Source organism: Protopterus annectens, chromosome 17.part0 (genome assembly GCF_019279795.1).
Source record: "Protopterus annectens isolate FY-2018-M chromosome 17.part0, PAN1.0, whole genome shotgun sequence".
In the NCBI taxonomy this organism is placed as follows: domain Eukaryota; kingdom Metazoa; phylum Chordata; order Ceratodontiformes; family Protopteridae; genus Protopterus; species Protopterus annectens.
In genome coordinates, this window is record NC_056751.1 from 587373916 (window position 1) to 587397460 (window position 23545).

The 23545-nt window shown below is 35.9% G+C and overlaps 1 long non-coding RNA gene across 2 annotated transcripts in view; it reads right to left on the reverse strand.

Annotated features, from left to right (window-relative positions):
* The window catches only part of LOC122791629, a 286401-nt gene that overhangs the window by 99716 nt on the left and 163140 nt on the right, over positions 1 to 23545 (reverse strand). For both annotated transcript variants that reach the window (XR_006363179.1, XR_006363178.1), the window contains exon 3: positions 5367 to 5412. This is a non-coding gene — a long non-coding RNA (uncharacterized LOC122791629). The remainder of the gene's footprint in view (positions 1 to 5366; positions 5413 to 23545) is intronic.

Here is a 23545-nt window from a genome sequence, read left to right on the forward strand (position 1 = left end):
CATGCACTAATGGTGCAGCTATAGTGCAAAGCAGCATTGAGGGAGGATACCACAATGCTGCTATGCACTATTGGTGCAGCTATAGTGCAAAGGAGCATTGAGGGAGGATACCACAATGCTGCTTTGCACTATTGGTGCAGCTATAGTGCAAAGGAGCATTGAGGGAGGATACCACATTAATATTGTAGGTAATGCTGGGAATTTATTGGAGTAAAATATGGCAATTCACCATGGCAAACAATGAGTAATTCATATTTTACTTATGGCGAAAGGCATTTTGTGGTCACCAGTTTGCTGCCAAGTGATCAGTCTAGAACAACTCCCTTTTGGTAAATATGTGAATTAACCACAACCATATCACGGTGTGCTGTTATTATACAACTACATTATTATAAAGAAATTTCTTATCTTTTCTAAAATAATACTAGTAAATTATCCCTACTCAGGTTTTAGTCCTTTTCTCTGTGCTCACGTAATTCACCAGCAATAGCTTTGTAATGTGGTTAGACATATCTGTGGCAGTGCACATAATGTGTGCCACTGTAGCAAAGTGGCTGCAAATTACCACACATTTAGAAGATGAGGTGCTGGAAAGATTAGAAGTGTGTAAAACAGAAGAAAATCAGGGGTCTGTTTCATATTTACTATGGTGTTTCCATGTGAGAGATAAAATGTGATCTTATATTTTAAATTGGTTTCACTGCTTAGTGGTGAAAAATAGAAGGTAGTGACATTTTGTTTTTAGTAACCTTATAGACTTTGGTTTCTTTGTGGCTATTGAACTTGTTAGTGGGATATAAAATTTTTTTTATCTAGTAAGATGCACTTCAGTGACTCTCAGCATCTTTGCTTTGTATAACATTAGCAACTGTTAATGGAGTGAGCATTAACCAGTTAGGTAATTCTAGCAATGTAAGCTTAAGTAAGGCTTCACAGGAAGAATAGCAGGAAGGTGTACCAGGAACAAAACATGCAGTCCTGTTACAGGTTTGCTTAAGTTTATGTCTGTTGGTTGTCATGAGGTTGTTTAGCACCTGGGAAGCATACAGAAGGCCAGGCAACAGAACAAATTGACTGTAGCTCTGCTGGTAATAGTCAATGAAATCTTTGGCACTGTATAGCATGCCAAGCCCCTGACTATTTGTTTTAATGACTCACTTTAATAAGGAGGTTGAACCTGAGCTCATTGTTAAAGAAGAGCTCCAGAAATGTTATAGATTTCACAGTTTCCATAAGTGAAGTAATAAGGAAGTTAGAAGCAGGTGGAGAAAAAGCTGGCATTTTCCCAAAGAGCATGCATTTTGGTTTGAAGGTGTTTGGGTGCAGATCTTAGTCAGACAACCAGACTTTAATAGAATTATTACCATGTTGAAACACTGATTGTACAGCTGATGCAGGAGTAGATGAAGAAAACAGAAACATTAATTTGTCAGCTTTCTGGTTTACCCTGCTAGCTCCGCTGTTCTACTTTATTATTCAAAAGAAAAAAAAAAAGGAAAATATAAACGCACCAAGCACATAAAAGGACTGGTAGTTGGGAGAAGATGATGTTACTTCATCGGACAGCCTAAGATCTTACCAATAGGGTACCTGCTGCATCAGTTTAGAATCTGCAGATAGTCCAGTGGCAGAATCCCCATTTAGAAGGAATCAGTGGTGCATGGCATGGAATGCCTTTAACAAGTCAATTAGTAAAGTACCAGTCACACTGCCAGCGGTATAGTGATAAATCTGGGAATGCACATATTGTCCAATATTTTAGTAAAAACACACAAAAGGGCTACATGTAAATAGTTATTGACTATAGCTGAATGGCAGCCTTGCTCTTGGATTATTATTGATGACTTAGGAGCTTGGAAACATGTTTTTCCAAGTATGCAACAGTTTATTACAGCAATAATAGAAAAGGGAATGGATAGAGCAGCCATCTTTAAAAATATGTTATGAGATCAGCAGACAGTGCACAGTTTTAAACTTCAGAAAAAGTTTTTGACAGTGTTAATTTGGACTGTTTGAAAAGTCAGAGGGGTAACTAGGTGGGCTTCTGGGGTTAATAGCTGTAGTGGAAGTGGCTTTGATGGTCAGCAACATTCAATGAATTTTGCTACTTAGTAACAAAGTCTTGGTGCAGTTTCTGGTCACCAAAAAAAGTAAGAGAGGAAGTAGTTCTGTTTCTCTTGGACTGATGCCACAGTTTGTGTTGAGTCAGTATTGTATTTTCTGTTATCAATCAGGTTAGGACATGATTTTGACTATGCTGTTTTATAGGGCCAAGTTTTTGAAGATGGACAGAAAGGTGGAATTGAAATATTCAGTTACACAGTCTAAAGATGAGGTAAACATGTGAGTCCATTTGAGACAAGAAAGTATGAAAACAAATGCATTGGCGGAAAAACCTGCCAAGGTTTTTTGCGAATGACTATATGCTTTGCTGATATTATATTGATGTTAAACAGGAAATGAAGGGAGGTGGTTATTGATGGCGTTTGTCATCATTTTGCTAGCCACACTAATGTCAAGTGCAGATATAATGATCTAGGCAGGATGTGAAGTGCAGATATAATGATCTAGGCAAAATGTAAAGTGCGGATATAATGATCTAGGCAGGTATGTCTTTTCTGCCAGAGGACTTGTTTGCTTTGGTAGGGTGTTAAACCAAACAGCTGTTCAATGTGACCTGGAAACACAATGGAGGAGAACTTGTAGTCAGTGCTGAACTTCCCAGTGATCACAAGTTAAGTCATCAGTAGTCCCATTAGGAGAGTCTTTTGGAACATAAACACAGACTAGGAGAATTCCCTTTTGATTAATTTATATGTACTGAGAGGATAACATATCCTAAAACAGATGTGGGGGCTCCCTTGAGGCGGTAATAGTATACCCACTGAGCGCAGGGCAGTGGATGATGCGAGAATAGGGATGGATTACTTGAGTATATATTATGCTGGCATTATAATTTCAGACTGCCAGGCCTAAGCTTAAGATCTGGTGGTATGGTTAGTAGAGGAAGTGAGATTGGGAGGAGGGAAGGCTAAAGTAAATGTAATGGATCTCAACTGGAGGGTGGGCTGCAACTGGACAGAATGCAGTCATTCTCTTTGAAAGGCAGAACAAGGCAGGCCCAGCCCTGCATCTTACATTACGTATTATAGATAAACTCTCTCAATTGGGAACTAACCCCTGCATCACCAGATGGGTAGTCAATTGGTTCATCAACAGGTCACATACAGTCAAAGTGGGTGAGTTCACCTCTAGCAAAAGACCAATCACCAGTGGTGTACCACAGGGTTCTGTGCTAAGTTCTTTACTGTTTGGAATTTATTTCTCAGAAGTCCAGGCAAACATGGACAGCCTGTGACTGACCAAGTTTGCTGATGATTGCAAACTGGGAGCAGTCACTAAGTTCCCCAGTGATGCTAATATAAAACAGAAAGGATTCATGCAGATAACTGACTAGTGCCAAAGCAACAGATTTAAGCTAAATTAAAAAAAATGCATTATTATTCCCTTTGGAAAGGTGAACATTCCTGATAATTACATTATAGACAGCACTTCCCTAAGTGTAGACCCAGTGGTACGTGATCTGGGTACTCAGGTTGATAGCAATCTGAACTTCGATCACCACATATCCACAGTGGTAAGGAAATACTTCTATATGACCCATCTCATTAGTAAATCTAAGGATGTTATAATTCCATTATATTTGGCCCTCATCAGATCAATAACTGGGTACAATACCTCTTTTTGCATGTATCTCACCAGACAGCTGCAACAACTAGAGAGACCATAGAGGTTTCTCACCAAGAAAATACAGGGTACACAAAAACTCCTCTGCAGAAAGACTGAAAGCCCTGTCACTGTATTTTGTCTCCTACAAGCTGCTAAGGGGTGACCTATGCCTCAATAACAGAGCAGTCTCAGAACTGGCCCTGATGGAAATGCTACACATTTGTAAATTAAACTGCATGAGGCTCACTCGCTACAGGGATCTTAACCTAGCCTCTAACATGAACAAATCATACTGGAGAGATAGATACATCTCCCAGAGACTACCCCTTCTCTAGAACAAGCTTCCCATTCACATGAAGCAGAGTCCTTCCTTGACCCTCTTCACATGCAGCCTAGATCAACGGGTGGGTGACTGTAAATTCGCCCCTGGTTTGGCAGCCATGTCCCTCATATACAGAGATAGTTGGTATTAATTACCATAGACTCATATCTCTCCGAACTTCAGTCATCCAAGTACTGACAATTAGGGCAACTTGGGATATGGCTTGTTAGGGCTCTAGGGCCATTAGCCTAGTAACCTCCTACAAACCTACGAACCTATGAATGTAAGAATGTTGAAAGTGTGCCTTCAGTTACCGGAATTAAGCTTGGACAAAATATCTACCATTTAGGATTTGTAAATACTGCCGGATCCAAAAGTCCTCAGAGTAACCCTGGTACCTAATCTTCCCTGCTCTGAGGCATACTGGACAGAACTCAGGAGACATTTTCAGACCCAGTGGATGACTGCAGTAAAGAGAATGTAAGTAAATAAATGTAAAGTAAATAAATTCATTGTAGATAGCAAAATGTGATTTTCTTTTAACTTCAGAATATTGCTGATTATCTGAGTCTGCAGCTCACAGTTAATGAAAAGCCTTCATTAAGATTTGCTGTCATACAGTTTGAGTAAGTCTAATTTCAGAGGCAGCTGAACCATATATGTGAAACAAAGCTACAGTGATCAGCATACAAGATATATACATTCAGGATGGAATACTTAAGCAGCTGCTGAAATCTATCACCCTCACTAAGTATATGGGCTAAAAGCATTAAACACATCTTGTGGGAGTATTTTTCAGTTGTTTTGTTTCTTACATTATGTATACTACCTAACATCACCTGTTACTATAAGGCAGCTCAGACTGGTTTATAGACACTAAAGCAGTGGTAGACCCTTGACATCATATTAATTACATAATAAAAAATGTGTTATTTTTCACCCTTTTACATGTGTGGAACATGCAGCGATAAGTTAGTAACATCAGTATGAGTCTCAATGCAACCTACACCTTAGAAGTGGGTTAGTGCCTCCTATGTAATATATAATATATCCACTAGGGGTCAGACTGTAATGATCATGCACTATCTCCTCCTAAATGTAAAGTAAGCAACAATTTGTTGGGAGAAAATGGCAGCTGACCTGTGAACACAATGTCAGCGCGGCTCTGAAAAACACAGGAGGGACATGACACTTAAACCAGAGCAAACACAGTCAACTAAGCTCCAAAATGCTTTTAAAGGTTAGCTTAACCATCTGCTAACCAGTAAGTTTCAAAAATGGGGGAAAATAAATAAATAAACATATAGAAACTTACCTGTGAAGTGCAGACAACTTTCCTGATGAAACTCTGGTACAACAGGCTGCAAGGAAGAGAAACCATACATTATCAAAAGGAAACACAGAATGACAAATAGAAACCATGGACATACAAAATTTAAATCTAAATTTTCAGAGATAATCACTCCAGAAAAAGAAATTATTTCCTAAAAGACTAAGAACTACCAGACAACTGGAAGGCTAAAAGGGTACCAACAAACCAAAAACAGACCATTTTCTGGACTTGGAAGACTTCAAAATGGTGCTACAACCATTACAAACAGGGATTCAACAATTATCAGACTAACTGCAGACTTTTGAAAACACCGTGAACCAAATAGCAGACAGACTAGAAAAAAAAGAAGATAAAACTCTAGAAATTGAAATAAAAATCAGTCAGATACAAGAGACATCATAATCCAACACTAACACTATTAAAGAACTAAAACAAAAAATCCTAGACCTGGAATTAAGAAGCAAAAGAAATAACATTTTGATATGAGATTTACCTGAAAAGTATGAAGAACCAAAACTAACTGACGTTTTACACCAAATTATCAGCTTAGATAACTAGTTAGAATCTAACCAGATTACTATTGAGAGAGCACACTGTGCACTTAGAGCAGCACAAACACAGGATAAACTGACACAAGTATACATGAGAATCCTAAATAACAAAAATTCTAACAGCTGCTAAAAAAAAAAAAAAAAAAACATTAACATGGAACTGAAATAAAATTAATTTTGCTTGGGATTTACCATATCAAATTAAACAAGATCAATAGAAACTGTCACCATTTTGTTCATTTTTGATCATGAAAAGGATCAAATTCCAAATGAGATACCCTCTACCTTAGTATTCTAGGAGAAAGAAATTAACTACTCAGTCAAGTCACCTAAAGAAGTGAAACAAGCCTTTATAAATGATTTTAATAAAACACCCGAATGAAGGTTGACTGTCAAAGTGTACTGGCATACCAAATACCAACAGACATACTGGGAAAGGTGGGAACCAAGATTTTTTTTCCCCAACAAACATCTTTATTAAATTTTCACATATGAGATAGGCAATCTTACAGTTATATTAATGAAAAACAAAATGGCACCAACTCAGTTGCAAACAGTATACATCACAGGCACCACTGAAACAACTGTAGATGCAAACATTATACATCACTTATAATCCATCCAGTCACTGACAGTTAAGCATCATATGGCTCATTCAAATCCTGGGTCTTAAGCCTCATTCCTGCTCTGCATATATTGTTCCCACAATTCCCATTGTTTCCTATATAGTTTGCTCCTTCCTATATTATAGATGTTTACGATGGAATAGATAAGTATAGTACTTAGTTGTTCAGATCATATATACAGGTTTTATATTTTAATTTTTATTTTATTGCTTATTATATTTTATAGTAAGGGCATGTCTTAACATGATAGAACGGCGTTTTGAGATTAGCCCTTGGTCTGATATATATACATATGTAGCAAGGGTATGTTTTAGTTGGATAGAATGGTGTTTTGAGTAACCCTTTATCCTATATATCCATATTTGTCTTGGTATATAACCCTGCATGTTCACTTGGGGTGACACTTCTCCACCATGAGAGGTAGGATTAGAACTGCCCCTTTGAGTTCAGCTACACTGATGTACAGGAATAGTTTTGATGTCCAAAGGAAGCATTATGGAGATGTCGTTTGAATAAATATCTTGCCATTGTTGTCCCATAAGGGTATATAGTTACACATACATTTTTATACCATAGATATATTTTATATCTGTTGCTTTGTGAATATGTGGTTATGGTTGTTTTATGATTTATATGCATGTGTATAGTATATTCCCTAAACATGTTGTGTAGTATACTACTATGTAAATTTAGTGCTAAATACAGCACTTTCTTATAGGTTTTTGTTAATTTTTTAGACACACAACACGTTCTATGTTTCATGTAAAATAAGTATCACTAGGATAGTAATGCTGAATTAATTGTGTATTTTGCAACATGGTTTATCCTAGTGTACATGAAATAGTTTGTAGTTCGTGTAAATATACAGATATTGCCTTTACTTCATTACTAGAGAATTAATATACGTGTTTATAGCGGTTTTGGTTTTACACTGATATATATATATTCCCTCATATATATTTTATATATTTTTTATGTTTATTCACTGTAGCTTATATGTGGGACATAAAATTTTAGTAATAGAAAATATACATCTTTACAGGTCCTACGCATGGTGGGTAGGATCAGTATGAAGAATGTATTTAAATGCTGGACCTATATTAAATTTTCTTAGTTCCCGGTCTCTATGGTCTTGTTTTAGGACCGTGGGGACAACTTTTTAGGTCAGGAGGAACTCCCTACTGAGAATCCAGACATGTGACCTCAATAGCGAATAGGATGATGTTTAATTTGCAATGGCAAACAGTTTGTTGATGCTTCTTCGGTGCAGCTTTTTACCGATGGTGGAACTGTCTTAAATAACTTGCATTGGATAGATTTTCTTACAATTAAGGTAAGGGATTCTAGCTATGTTTATATGAGTTAAGAGACAAGGAACACCATGATAGTATTTTGTTGAAAGAACTCTCAGCCTGTGAGGGATGTGTTCTCATTTCTGAATGCCATTTGCCAAGTTGTAATGCTTTTGTTCAAAATATGCACTTTTGAATTATGAGCTTGTAAATGCATTTTTTATGTCTGAAGTCTGCAGCGTTTTGTCTAGTCAGAGGGTTTTTGTAATGCTTTGAAATATTTTGTGATGAATGTGAATGCTGCACTTTAGAAAATGAATTGGATTGAATTTAAACTGCATTTGAATGTAATGATGGCTTTAAATTGATGAAAGGCAATTAAGCTTCATTTTAAATTAATGAGCCCGCCAAAAGTTGTTTAGTATAAGTATTTTGGAATCATTTTATGACATTGTATCTGATGAAGCATAGTTTAACTATGCGAAAGCGCTTATTCTCTGTTTCCAATAAATGAATTTTTTACATATTTCCATCGTGGATATTTTCAGTGTGTCAGGAGCTTGAGTTGGGACTACTCTATAGAAGGATTTACTCGTGGTGACTGTTCTCACTTTTTGGACTTCATAGTTTGCTCCTTCCCTTTTCTACAGATCCCAATTCCAGTCATTTTATCTCTGTTACAATATTCACTACTTCTAGTGAAGTTGGTCTAGATTTTGAGTTGCATTTTTCTAGTAATTGCTTTTTGGCAGCCACCATAATTAGACTCACCAAGGCTTTACTATGTCTAGGCAATTCCGATTCTGTATCATAACACAAAAAAGCCACCTCTTTCTTTCCCATCACACCTCCAACATTTGTTATCCACCTGAGGAAAAATGCTTTGGAGTTTACTTGGGGTATCAAAAAACCTATGTAAACACTTCCAGGCAAAGATCCTAAATCTTCTAGACTTTGTTGCATGTTTGGGAGATATACATATATACCCCCATTGTCTGTTTGTGAATTGCTTATCCAGTCTCTCTTCCCAATCCTTTCTAATCTCCTCTGATTGATTCTTATAATTATCATGCAATATTTTATATGCTTTACTAAATTTCTTTTTTTAATGACAGCTTGTATTCTAGATTCTATTAAAAACTCTACCAGTGCTGGTCTTTCATTCAAGAACCCCCTACTTCTTTCGCTTTGCCTATACTCTGATATCAATCCTTGATAGGGAAGGGAATCTCTGACCAGCAGTCCAAATACATTATTGGCCTCTTCCCATTCTATTACATTTTCCTTTCTATTTATTTGCTCCCAATACATTGAAACTAAGATTTGTTAACTAAATAACTGTAATTTTGGGACAACATAAGGGTATAAATGCAATGTGTCTTGTACTGGAGTTTTGTCTGTGCTGATTTAACATCATTAATGTTCATGAGGTCTCCTGGTTATAATTGACAGAGTTTATACAGTGCACTTCCTGTAATTTTTCATAAAGAAGTTCCTGCAAAAGTGCTCTCATGTACGTGGAGTCATTTTCTATGAGAAAGAAAGCTTTAAAGTTAATCCTTGCTTTTGAATTGCAAATGGTTGTATTATTTATAAAATATCTTTACTGACTGATAATGTTGATATGAAAACCACCAGGTTAAACATTAACTGCTATACTACAAATGATTTGTTTACTTGTTCATAGTTAACCTTTTTGAATTTAAACAATAATTGAAAAATATTCCTGCTGTGTTTTTGCACACTACAAGTTTACTTTTTATAGCGGGGCTGCACAACTACTATTGCAGAGTTATGGGGAAGTTATGCTAGTTTTAATCTGTTTAAAAATGTTTTGTATATTAACTATCAGGGTGAATATGTTAAGGCATGAAGACCATATGTGGATGCAAGATTTTGATGTTGTTTCCTTGTATTGTTCTTTATGCATTGTCAGTTTATTCTCTTCCTAGCACTTTTGGAATGTGGTTAGGCACAGGATAATAGCAGGATGAGTTGAGTGCAGTGTGTCATTTTTCTTTCCTTTGAATTTATGTGATAAAAATGGAACATAAGTTCTGTGGAAACACTATTTCCTCATCCTCTTTTATACCTTTTGTGGGAGGGTTAATGTGGAGAATCGATTCATGGAATGTGAAAACGAATACAAATGAAAAAGAGAAGAAGGTTACTTTTTCACTTAGCATTCAAATCAAAGGCTGACATAATATATGTTTAATAGATCTACATGATGTCAGATCAGTGGACTCAAGAGTTGGGTAAAAAGTGGATTGGGGCTGTAATCGAATCAGGTACTAAGTCAAACAGTACAGGGGTAGTAATTATCCTCAAAAAAAATCTTTAAAGGTTAACATATTACAGTATAACTCAGATGAGGAAGGGAGATGGTGTTATGTAAATCTAAAAAATACATTTTTCGATAAACCTATACTATTACTGAAGTTATCTGCACCTTTAATAAACAACATGAGTTTATAATGTTAATTTATAAAATACTAAGCCAATTTCCTAATTATTATTATATTATAGGGCAGATTGGAATGCAGTTAACAATCCTATGTCTGACAGGACAAGTAGAAGTAAAACATACAATATTCATGCTTCTTCAGCAATCTCAGACTTAAAAATAGATTTCAATTGATTTGACACCTTCAATTTTTAGAAGAGAAATGAAGCATCACAGAAATTTATATTCTACTCACGTTGTTATAAAACTTGGGTGAGGTGGTTCAACTTCTTGATTTCAGAAATATTTGTGAGATCCAATATTGATTTTCACATAGAAGCCATGATTCCTTTCTAACCATTCTAGAATTACACTTACTGTTAACTGGACCAATACATCAAATATCATTAGGAAAGGCTATAACTGGACTCTTAACTCTACATTACTTTAGAAAGAAGATATAGGTAAGCGATTAATGAGGTATTTCATGAGTTTATGAACAACCCTTCTAGTTCCCATATTCTTTTTGATATTCAATGGGCTGCTGCTAAGGCCCAGATCAGAGGTATACTTATTAACAAAGCATCTCACTTTAAAAAAAAAATCTATAGATCAAAATTAAAAACACTGAAGGGAAAATCGGTGAGCTTGAAGAGGAACTTTATCTACAGTTCAGACATAGAAAAAAAATAAATGATCTACAGAAAAAAAATTACTGATTATATGTAAGACAATTATCATTCAATGAAATGAAAATGCTACCTAGATATTCTGAATGGACACAAGATCCATCAAAAATACTAGTGAGAATGATAAATATTAATAAAGCTTCTCCATTAATAACTGAAATCATATACCAAAACAAAACTTACAATTCAAATATTGAAATTACTCAAATCATAATTTACACTACAAGAAAAAGATCAATTTTTAAATCAGTTAGATTTTCCTAAACTTAGCCAAAGTCAGCATAACCTCCCTACATCACCTTTCATCTTACAACAAATCCTATAGATAATAAACAATCTTAAGATGGGCAAAGCCCCTGGACCTGATGTCTATACAGCAGTGTTTTATAAAAATTTTAGTAAAAAAAAAAATCTCAAAAATCCTAAGGAAATCTTAAGGAAAATGGGATGACAGACCTATATTTAATCAATTCTAAAACAATATTTATCCCCAAGGAAAATACTGACATTAAAAACCCACTAAATTAAAGACAAATTTCCCTTATCAACACAGATATTAAAATATTTTATTTATTTATTGTCATTTGTTAACTTGGTTGGTCCAGTTGAGCCAGATTGCCTATTTTCAGTGGAGATCCGAGGAGAAAAGCTTCAACTGAAATTACAAATATTCAAATAAAAGTAAATTACATCACAATAAGAATTTATACAGCAAGGATGTTAACACAAAATATAAGGATTTTTTAAAATGTACAAGTTTTTGTATAAATGTATATACATATGTATAGTACCAACATTATGGTGAGGGTACAAAGGAGAAAAATATTATTCACCCGTAGTGGGAGTTGGTTTGTTTTGCTAAGAACAGGAGCAAGAAGTGAAGAAGAAAAAAAGATGGTTAATATAGGGACGTGGTATTAGGAAAGAAGTGGGATCAGGTTGGACCTAGACAGGGACAGGACCAGGTGTTCTGTAGGTAGTGCTTGAGTGTTAGTTTGAATTGGGACTTATGGGGGATACTTCAATATTATAAGGAAGGGAGTTCCAGGAGTGAGCAACTGAGTATTTATATAGTGACCTGCCAATGTTTTTCAATGGTTTGTAGATGTCCAGAAGATATTTGTCTGATGAACAGAGTTGACGGCGGGGGTTATATTGTGAAACAATATTAGAGATAGATGGGGCAGGATGTGGGGTTATAAAGAATTGAGTGAGTTATATGCAGTTGTGGGAGGAGAAGTTGTTTTGGGAATTCAGGCCATTGCAAAGATTTAAGAGCCAAGGAGTGGTGGGATTTATAGAGAGGTTTGCGGCAAATTTAGCTATTTTGTATTAGGTTTGTTCTAGTTGGCTGAGAAGAGATGATTGAAGGTTAGTAAGGACTGGAGCTGTATAAAGTAGACAGGGTAATAGGAGAGATGAAGCTAGGGAGGGTTTTGAGCAGGGAGAAAGAAATTTCTGATTTTGGTACAGGAGGTCAAGTTTTTGGTAGTTTTGTTTTTTTTACAGAATGATTAAAATGTATGTCAAATTTCAGCTCATCGTCTGTGGTGACACCAAGCAGTTTGCTGTGTGGTTCAGGTCTGATGGAGGTTTTGTTGAGGGAGGTAATGAGGAAAGAGGATTTATGCTGTACAAGGTTTTTAGGAAGGAATAGCAAATGTTTAGTTTTTTTTGGGTTTAATAGTAACTGATTGTCAGTGAGCCAGGTCTCAATGGAGGTGAAAGTGTCTTGGGTATGAGAAAGGAGTTCAGGTATGGTGTGGGCAGTGGTTATAAGCATGGAATCATTAGCATATTGTAGAAGGTTTGCGAGGTTAGTAGTGGAGTATAAGTTGTTAGTAAAGATATTGAACAAGAGAGGACCGTGAATAGAGCCTCGGGGAATGCCAGTGGTGATGGGCAGAAAACGAGACGTAATGGTTTGAAAGCATATAGATTGTAGTCTGTTAGATAAATAACTAGGGAACCAGGATACAGAGAGTAGAGAAAGATGAAGCTGTGAAAGTTTAGATAACAGTTTAGAGTGGGAGACTGTAACAAAAGCCTTGGAGAGATCCAGGAATAGACAGGAGAGAAGTAGGTTGTTATCATGGGCTTTTGCCACTGTTTGGGTGAATGAGATAAGTGCGGTAGAGGTGATGATGGGGTCTAAAACTATGCTGGGTGGGAGTTAGGAGATTATGTTCAAGCAAATATTTAAGTAGCTGGAAGTGAACACATTTTTCAAGAATCATGGAAAGTGGGGATAGTATAGCTATTGGGTGAAAGTTTGAGGGGTCAGTGGAGTCACCTCCCTTATGGAGAGGAATTGTGTAAAAGGATTTCCATATGTTGGGAACAAGAGCCTCAGTGCTAGAGAGATTAATAAGGATAGAGACAGGGTAGGCAATAGAGCTGGCTGCAATTTTAAGGAAGTGGGGAGGTGGATTGTCAGCAGAGGGTGAGCAAGGTTTGTGTTTATTCAATTGGGATTTAATAAATGAAGTGGGAATAGGCTGCAAGGAGAAAGTGATAGAGGAAGATGGATTGAGAGATGGAGGCAGAGAAGAGGCAGTGGGACTAAGTTTGGTAAGTCTTTGAATTGTGTCTATGAAATAGTTGTTTAAAAGGGTAGCAGTTTCTGTGGCAGTATTAAGTGGAAAGCGGTTTGCCTCACTACTGGCTAACAGATTAAAACTGTTATTACCAAGTATAATCTCACCTAAACAATCAGATTTTCTTCAAGGTAGACAGACCTGTGACCATACAATAACATTGGATATGCTGATTTTATTATCTAGACAAAATAACAATTTAATAGTTGCACTTCTTCCAGATGCTTCTAAAGCCTTTGATATACTCAACTTACTTTTTCCATTTTTAACAATGCCATATTTCGACTTACTGCAAAGTTTTATAAATTGAATAAAAACTCTGTATACACAAACACACACACAACTTTACATATAAATAAGAATACTTCATTTCAAATAGAAATTATTAATGGAACAAGACATGGGTGCCCATTGTCCCTATATTTATTTAATATATATATATATATATATATATATATATATATATATATATATATAAAATACTATATATAATATATAATATAATATAATATATTATATATATATATATATATATATATATATATATATATATATATAACTTATTTCTTCTTATAAGCCAAAGAAATTTTCATTACACCCCTATAATAAATAATACGAAGCTTACATTAACAGCTTTTGCTGTTGGCTTAAACCTTTATTTTATGTTACCTAATACTGATCTTCCAAAAATTCAGCACATTATTGAAACATTTTTAAAATTCTCTAATTACCAACTTAATTTAAATAAATCATCTATTTTTCCTTTAAATCCAAATTATAACTTAATCAGTTGCTTTCCAGTAACTGAGAATAAACTAAATGATACATTGAAATATTTGGGTTTATCTTTTCTGCAATGACCCAAATAAGTTTTATCAAAATAATTTAACGAAACTTTGGAGAATGATTGTACAAGACATTCTCAGATGGAACAAATTAATATTCCCCTTGTTGTCAAAGGTGGCTAATATTAAATTAAATATACTACCAAGACGGCTGTTCCAATTTGATGCAACCAATATAATAATAACCAATAAAAACTATAAATGCAAATCTCTTCAAATTTCTACTGGAGCCCAAACCAATCTGTATTAACTAACAAAAAGTGAGTTATCCCAAAAAGATTGGCAGCTTGGGTGTCCTGGACTTTAACCTCTATTATGATATAATAAATGCTAATAGATTTATAATAATTTCCAATTACCGCAAATGCAGCCACGGTGATGCAGTGGTTAACGTTGCCGCCTCACAGCAAGAGGTTCTCCGGTTGGATCCTCGGCTGGGGTACCTTCTGTGCGGAGTCTGCATGTCCTCCCAGTGGTTGCGTGGGTTTCCTCCAGGTGCTCTGGTTTTCTCCCACATTCCAAAGACATGCTGTAGGTGGATTGGATACTCTACATTGGCCCTAGGTGCGAGTGCATGCGCCTTCCACGGATGGTTGGGCACCAGGCTGGCAACTCGACACCATAAAACTCCACTGCCAATCAAGAGCAGATAGGTAATCCACTGTGATGACCCCTAACCAGTCCAATAAAAACAAAATGGAGACCTACTTGGGTAAAAGTATGTTATAATCTAATAATTGGTTCCACAAATAACCCAAAAGCCCTACCCTTCCTCAATAAAGAAAACATTGGAATTTCAGTATGTTGAAATTATAAAGTCAACCTATATATATATATATATATATATATATATATATATATATATATATATATATATATATATATACCCAACTCATGATAGTAAATAATGCATACTTAACTCTTGTAAAACTTAATACTACTCCACATCTTCACCAAAATGTTTACACTGTGAAGCCCAAACAGCTGTCTTTTTGCATATATTTTGGAGCTGTAAATGTTTATGTAAGTTGTGGTATTCATTAAAGGTCAGACTAGAAAAGATGGGTTATGAAAAGACTACTCTGTCCTGGGAATTTGCTACTTTACACATTCTTCTTTGGGACTAACTAAACAGAAAATACATATCTTAGTTAGCCTTTTCTCATTGATAAAGCTGTATATCTGACAAAAATGGCTTGACAGATCAAATACATCATGGGATAGTTTTTAACAAATAGCGATTAAATATATAACGACTCATATGTGGAGTGTACTTTTTGATCACATACTCCAATAAACTCAAATATACACAAATAAAGATAAGCTAAATTAAAAAAAAGAAAAGAAACAGTATCAGGAAATTTTACCCACAAGCTAAAGTTCATAGTGATGTGTAATTCTGCTATTGTAGTAATTAAAATCATAAAATGGCACTTTGCACTTGGTGTACATAGTTGTTATGTTATTAAGTTTCTTTTTTTGTTAGGTTTTTTAATGTGTTAAAAAAGTAGTAGTCTGTATGTACAAATGCTTATCACATGTTGAAGAAATTTTTGATAGATATATTTATACAGGTTTACTATCATAATCTTGAAGTGGATTAAGTTGAATCCACTTTGAACAAAGTCCGGAGGTCGAATGGTGACAATGTCGAACTCCGATATTGCCGAAGTATAAATCTCTCCTCTATCTCGACCCATGTTAACACTCGTCCCAAAATCACATTCGATTTGTAATTCATTATTATCGGAGTTCAAGACTTTCAGTTTTCGTGGACATGGGTTGATGATACAATCATTTGATAGATTCCACTTCAAGATTATGATAGTAAACCTATATATATATATATATATATATATATATATATATATATATATATATATATATATATATATCATATCATCGATCACACATGATCGACTGGCCACTTAATCGACTCAGTTAAGTGATCCTAAACCGTGAAAAAATGTTAAATGTCGAAAATATGTCGAATTTCGACATTTCCGTCCGTGCCACACCTCCACACCAGTGCTAGCATGGGTCAAAAAGGGGCAAAGTTTTGCTGTTCGCTTATGCGCAATTCGACATTGGAGACATTCGCACTTCAGTATTCGCAGAAGCCATTTTGCCCATATTGGGATCGACGATGTAAAGGTAAACCTACACATATATATATGTGTATATATATATATATATATATATATATATATAAGTTATTGGGAAAAAAAAGTAAGCAACAGTTAGTATGCTGAATGCCTCTGCCCTCTGCTGGTCTGGCAGATAAGTTGGATGTGCTTCTCTTGTAGAGTTCTGCATTTGGATACAAAATTTGAAAGGTGTCTGCATCATATGTTTTGTTTCCCTGTGTTAGTAGAAATGAACACGAGAGTAAGTAGGAAACTCCACCAGTATCTTTTCCTTTTTTCCTTTGTCAGTGCATTTTTTATATGTGTTTTGGGTCATGAGACACAAATACAGAGCTAAGGCAGGGCCAGCATTACGCACAGGTGAACCTGGTGACCACCTAGGGTGCCATTCTTCTAGGGGCACTCTTTCCCTATTTATTTATTTTTCAGAGCAATGTTTCATTGTTCTGAAAAATAAATACAAAAAGCATCTCTACTTAAAGCAAAATATGCCCCTGGAACATCAGGCGCTCCAAGGGGTTGGTGCTCCAGATGACTTGACTTTCAAGTCAAGTCATGTCATTACATTAGCTTAAATTTTGTGAGGTCATGGGACTTCAGACCTTACAGTGTTCAAATACAGGCATAAATTCACCTGTAAAAGTTTTAATGATGGATGAATGTTACAATCAGGGACATTCTACATAATTCTGAATGGACAGAAATGAGAGGAATGATGACAAGTGCCAGTGAGATAAGTGTTGTTAGGAATATTAACTTTATAATAATGTTGTTGGCAGTGATCAACCAGATATTTTTGACAATTTTTATGGCTTTTTATTTTGAGTGGGTAGTTGGGAGGAGAATAATGGCTCAGAGAGATAAGTGCCATTATGGTTTATACAACATTGGCAGTGATTGGCCAGATATTTTGGAAAATATTTCTGGCTTTTTGATTTGTGTTAAAGGAGAACAATGGGATATTAAAGCAGATTACTCAACCTGCTGCCCCTTTTAGTTCCTGTTATTTGATCCTGGTTCAAAAAATAATCATCACAGCTTTAAAAAGTAATCCACTCTACTGTTTTACCTCGTAGGCTTCCTACCTTTCTGTACCGTCTTACTTTCAGTTTGAAAACCCAGTTGAAAAACCTCTAGCTGGCTCTTATTTGATGTCATGTCTGCAAGACCTCTTGCTGTAGTTACCAGGATGTTTCCTCCCACAAAGAGATGTGACCACTGCCTTATTTGCATGCTCTATAGAAGAGGCAGTGAACCTCCCACATAGTGATGTCAGAACTGCCTTGCCCAGCCCACTCTATTCTAATCTAAATGACAAACTATAATCTCAATTATCTGAACAGCCTTACTGATATGTGACAAAGTACAGTGAGGAAGTACAGGCAACAGTACACTAACAGCTGCATGACCAAAGAGCATACATTTGCAATGACCATGCATACACATTAATTACATCTTTTTACATAGGAAGCAGATGTCTGTCACAATTAATAGTCAACACTACATAAGATTACATGAAGTATGTCATACCTTAATCTTAAATTATCCACTTAAAAAATATGCGACTACTGTCATGCAAGTACATGAAATATATCATGTTTATAGTCTATCAGTTGTTAGCCATTTAACCAAACTGGAAGGAAAGAAACTGGGAGTTTGATGGTTTGCAAAGCTGTGATTTCTTCCAGTGATATGGAGCTCAGATCTAAATTTGACAGCAGGAGGAGTGCAACAAAAAAGTGCCCCACTGTAAGGAATGAAAGGCTGTGACAAAACAGTACATTAGTCAGGTCACCTGCTGTGAGCTGTCAATCATATGCAGATAATGAGTCAAATTACCCTTAGCACTTTGACAGCTAGGGAAGGTAGGTGTGAAGGGGGAGGGGAGATACCTTGAAGAACTACAATTCAGCCTTCACAAAAGAAATCAAGTTAGCATTTCTAAGAGGAAGCAGCAATAAAATGCACTTTTCAATTCTGTTCTGTGGCATTTGCATTGCTTGTGTTTGAAGTAATCATTGAAAAAGGAAAACATGTTAACCAAAACTAGGTGACTACAACACAGCCGTGAATGCCTGTAAAATCAGTGCAGTGACAGGAGCTTTAGGGAAAAGGTGGCAGATATGATGCAATTATTTAGAGACAAACAATGAATTCTGGGATAAATAGAGGCAGACTAAACAATCAGAATTACTTCAAGATACCAGACCCCATGTGGCCAGACTCAGAAATTATGTATAAAAATATCTAAAAACCTGTAAATAGTCCCAGAGTGGTGTTAAAATGTTGGAAACTCCAAACCATGATGAAATAAACATGTTTTTTGAGTCTGTGGATGCGGTTCTCCTTTAAGATGAGGGGAATGGCATTGTGAGAAATGTAATTACTCTTTTTTTCAAATGCTGGCAGTGATCAACCAGACATATTGGGTAATATTTTTGGCTTTGTGATTTGTGTGGACTGTGGAGGTGAAATAATATTACATAGCCATTGGATGTCATAGCTGTAACTGCAGGATGGGGGTGGGGGTGGGGGTGGGGTTGACTGGAAGAAAGTAACTGACCTTCTTGTCTTTCCTCAGCTTAAACAGTGTCACCATCTGGCTTTGAAAGACTAGTTGGCTTTTGTGAGATGTAAGTCACACTACTTAACTGGATATCAGGTATGTACAGTCAGAGTAGGTATAATTGCTGAAGTTGCCTTTTATGGAAGAAAATGACTAGCTGCCTGCTGCTATTTGCTTATTATTTGGGGTTTTCAGGACTACTATGGTTATGTGAAACGGGGCACAATATTTTAATTTGAGGTAACTGTTTGGTACAAATGTGAAATACTTTGCACTGACATCCTATTTTATCACAACCAGTACCAATACCCAGACCTTAAGAACTTTTGGGAGCTGGTGGCCCCCACATACCAAAGCTGTATAAATGAATTTTGACATGGGTTAGTAATCACCTCTGCCCTGAATCCCACTTTACCTAAAACAAGCCCTGCTCATAGGTATACACAGAATGTTGCAGTACTTGTGTGGAAGGCTGGTAACATTGTCATTATTTCTTTAACATTTTCCCAAACCTCAGAGGTCAGTATATCATGTGATGGGCTGGGGACAGTTTGGCCATTATTTGTTTAACATTCCTCACAAACATTAGAGAGGTGCACAGTGGATCGCTGTCTCTAAAAGTAACAAGTTGGAAACATTATTGTAATTATTATTTTTTCATTTTCCTCACAATCAAAATTTTATGCATATATAAGCTCATTAATAGCTCCTAAGTCCTCCAAATCAACTACCAGACATTCTGTAAGACAACTGCCATCTGCCAAAGCATACATTTATATATTGTACACTTTGTAATTCTGAGGACTGTAATTATTTTCCGCAGATTTGTGAGACTGTTTATTTTAAGTGTTTGGAATAATATATCTTTTTAAAACTACCCCCCCGCCCACACACACACACACACACACACACTTCTTGTTAATCATCAGACCCTGTCTTGGTAAACTGACCAATTTATTTCCCATATACTGGAGTGAAAACAAACTGACATGGCTGTCATTTAGGTAGCCATTAAAGGATGTCCTTTTTTTTTTTGCAGCCCAAACACATTGAGCATATCACTTGCTTACAAAACAGAAATTAACCACAAGGATTGCTGTGTCCCCCTTAAAACCAGCACTATCATGGGATATGTGGTCTCCACCAAGGACTCAAATATGGCAACATGCACCCCGGGAACATGCACTCCTGGGGGCTATGAGCAGGCAAAGCTCTGTCACCCCTCTTCTCCCCATACCAGCTCCAGAAGGAATTTGAAACACTTATTAAACTTGGCTTACCTGAGTTACAGTCAGGGTTTTATCCCTCTGTACCAAAGAGCTGTCCCAAGAATTTGGAACATACACCAAGTCTGAAGTTGCACTAATGCTGAGTATTCCCCCTACTTTGAGATGCTGTGATCTTGGAATAAGAAGGTGTAGTCAATAGGGAACAGAAGTAGAAGGAAACAGCAGCCTGTAAGCAGCAAATTTCAAGGCTCATTATTTACAGGTGTGAATGGAAGTTAATCTTCTGGAGTTTCAAGTCAGTAAAACTGGGTGTTGCAGTTGTGAGGGAACTATCTATATTTCTGTTTTCTATTAATTTCTTTAAATTTGTTAACTTCAGTGGAGCACAAAGACAAACAGAACATTTACTAGCAAGTCCGGGATACTGAAACAATATGAGAAAAAAATAGTTAGCAGGCAGTACAATTAAACAGTAAACAGAAATGGTTACAGGATTAACATATCAAGCTTTCACAGATAGCATAACATCTCAGATGATCTTCAGTGTTATATATGCACACATGCCACATATAAATATATATATATATATATATATATATATATATATAAAAACATTATTTATGGGTCCACTTCTGAATCTCGAAATACCGAAATATTGAATTTCAGTATCTTGAGACCAGAATGCCAAAACTATACTACACCAAAAAAATCAATAAAATCCCCCCACAGCCCATCGACTTACATATAATAACTCTGAGGTCGCACAAACATGAAAACTACAACACACCTACTTCTACGTGCCCTACACTCCCATTACACACACACACACACACACACACACACACACACACACACACACACACACACAGACTAACACTCACCTACCTACCTACCCCTACAACTTCCCAAAACACTAAATAAAACAATATTCCTACCCAAAGACCTTACATACTATAAACTTACCTGGATCTCCGAACATAACCACACATCCTCCGCCATCTTCAAAACCCATAAATCACTAAACCTTAAAGGGACAGCACTCTTCAAAAACAAACCACAGAATAACTACTGCACATTCGACAACCTAAGATATGAACAACATTCTAGTCTCGGGATATTGAAATTCGATATTTTAGTATTTCGAGATTCAGAAGTGGACCTATATTTATATAAACACACATACGTGTTTGTGTGTGTGTGTGTGTGTGTGTGTGTATGTGTGTATATATGTATATATATATATATATATATATATATATATATATATATATATATGGGTTCCGTTCAGAAGCTGGAAATACTGAAATCTCGAATTTCAGTATTTTGAGCCCAAGAAGCTGAATCCACATAATAGCGAAAGTTTAGAAGCACGAAATTTAAAACCTCGAATACCGGAGGTTTTGAATTTCATGCTTCTAAAGTTCTGCTGTGGTTATGTATTCAGGTAAGTGTGTGTGTGTGTGTGTTAAGGGGTTTGAGTAAGGGCTGTTATGTGTGTCAGTGTGTTTTGTTGCTGTGATGTGTGTGTGCGAAGAGAAAGTAGCTTGTGTGGTGGTGTTTTGTGTGTGTTTGCATGTAGTGCGACCTCGGAGTGAGAATATTTAAGTAGGGGGGTATGGGGGGTGCAGGGTGGCTTGCCCCCATGCTTTCATGTAGTAGAGTGATTGTGTGTGTTTGTGTGGTGGATGGTGTGTGTGTGTGTGTGTGTGTGTGTGTGTGTGTGTGTGTGTGTGTGTGCGTGTGTGCGTGTGTGCGATTCCACTTCTTGGGCTCGAGATACTGAAATTCAAGATTTCAGTATTTTGAGCTTCTGAATTGAATCCATACATCTATATATATATATATATATATATATATATATATATATATATATACATGTGTGTGTGTGTGTCTTTGTCTGTGTATGTATATATCTCTATATTTAGATACACACGCACACATATGTGTGTGTATATATATATATATATATATATATATATATATATATATATATATATATATACATAGATACTGTAGATAAATAGATATGTATGTATGTAAAATTATGCTAAAAGAGAAAGGAGGAAGGGAAGCAATGTTTGTTTTGCTCATCCCACATTATTTTTTTCTTAAGTAGTGTCTTTTGTAGGTTCATAATTCAAGCATGAGTACTAAGATTACACAGGAAGTGTAATTAAGTTATTTTTAACTTGCTAATAACCAATGACATAATTTATAGGCAAGGCTATGACCTAATTAGTTGAGTCATGTACTCCGTGGTTTGAAAGAGATGCCAGATGTCACATTTAGATCACTTCAAATGTTTATAAATAGAGGTTCCAGTTGACAAGGCAGAAATGCCAAATGTAGTGTCACAGTACACAGCTTAAACCCTGAAGCTGCTCTTATGTTTGGACTGCAGGGTGATAGGAGCTAGCTTGATATTGCATGTTTTGCTTCTCCAATTATCATTTGCAGTGCAGGCCTTTGCAGGAGTGTCCTACCTAAAGCTGACAACATGCATTGCATGGTGTTTACAATATGACAACCCTTTTGTGGTGGCTGAAAAGTGGAAGCCTTGTTACTCAGTAAAACATATTTCTATTTTTAAGAAAAATATATTATCAATCTACTTAAGACTTTGTGAGGAAGATATATTGGGCAGTAAACAGCAATGCAGAAACTAAGTGCAGCTTTAGCAATTGTTTTCTTGCTCTATCTCTCTGATGCAGACTGTGAATAGGCAGTGCTACTGTTTTGTCTTGTAAGCAGATGACATAGCAGTATAGAAATACATATACCTTTTTTAGAATTAGTAAGATTGTTTGACAGCCAAAAGTAACTGAAAACAAATTTTTGTTGCAACACTGGAGGAGCTAAAGACCCCCATTGTTCCACATATGTTAAAATATATTGAGGTGAGATGCTGCTGTTAAGAAGTGTATTCTTGTAAACTCATAGTGAAATTTAGGAATTAATTTCATTAGTGCTGAATAAAATTAAAGTGAAGTTTAAAACTAGGGTGGAAATAAAGGAAAGGAAGACATGGTTAAGAAGTAACACAAATTATTTAGAGGGACTGAGAAATGTTAAAGTATTATAAAATAGGGGGAATCCCATAGAACAAGAAGACGAACAACTACAGAATGCTAAACAGAAAATAAGGGATTACCTTGATAATATGCATGAGTTTA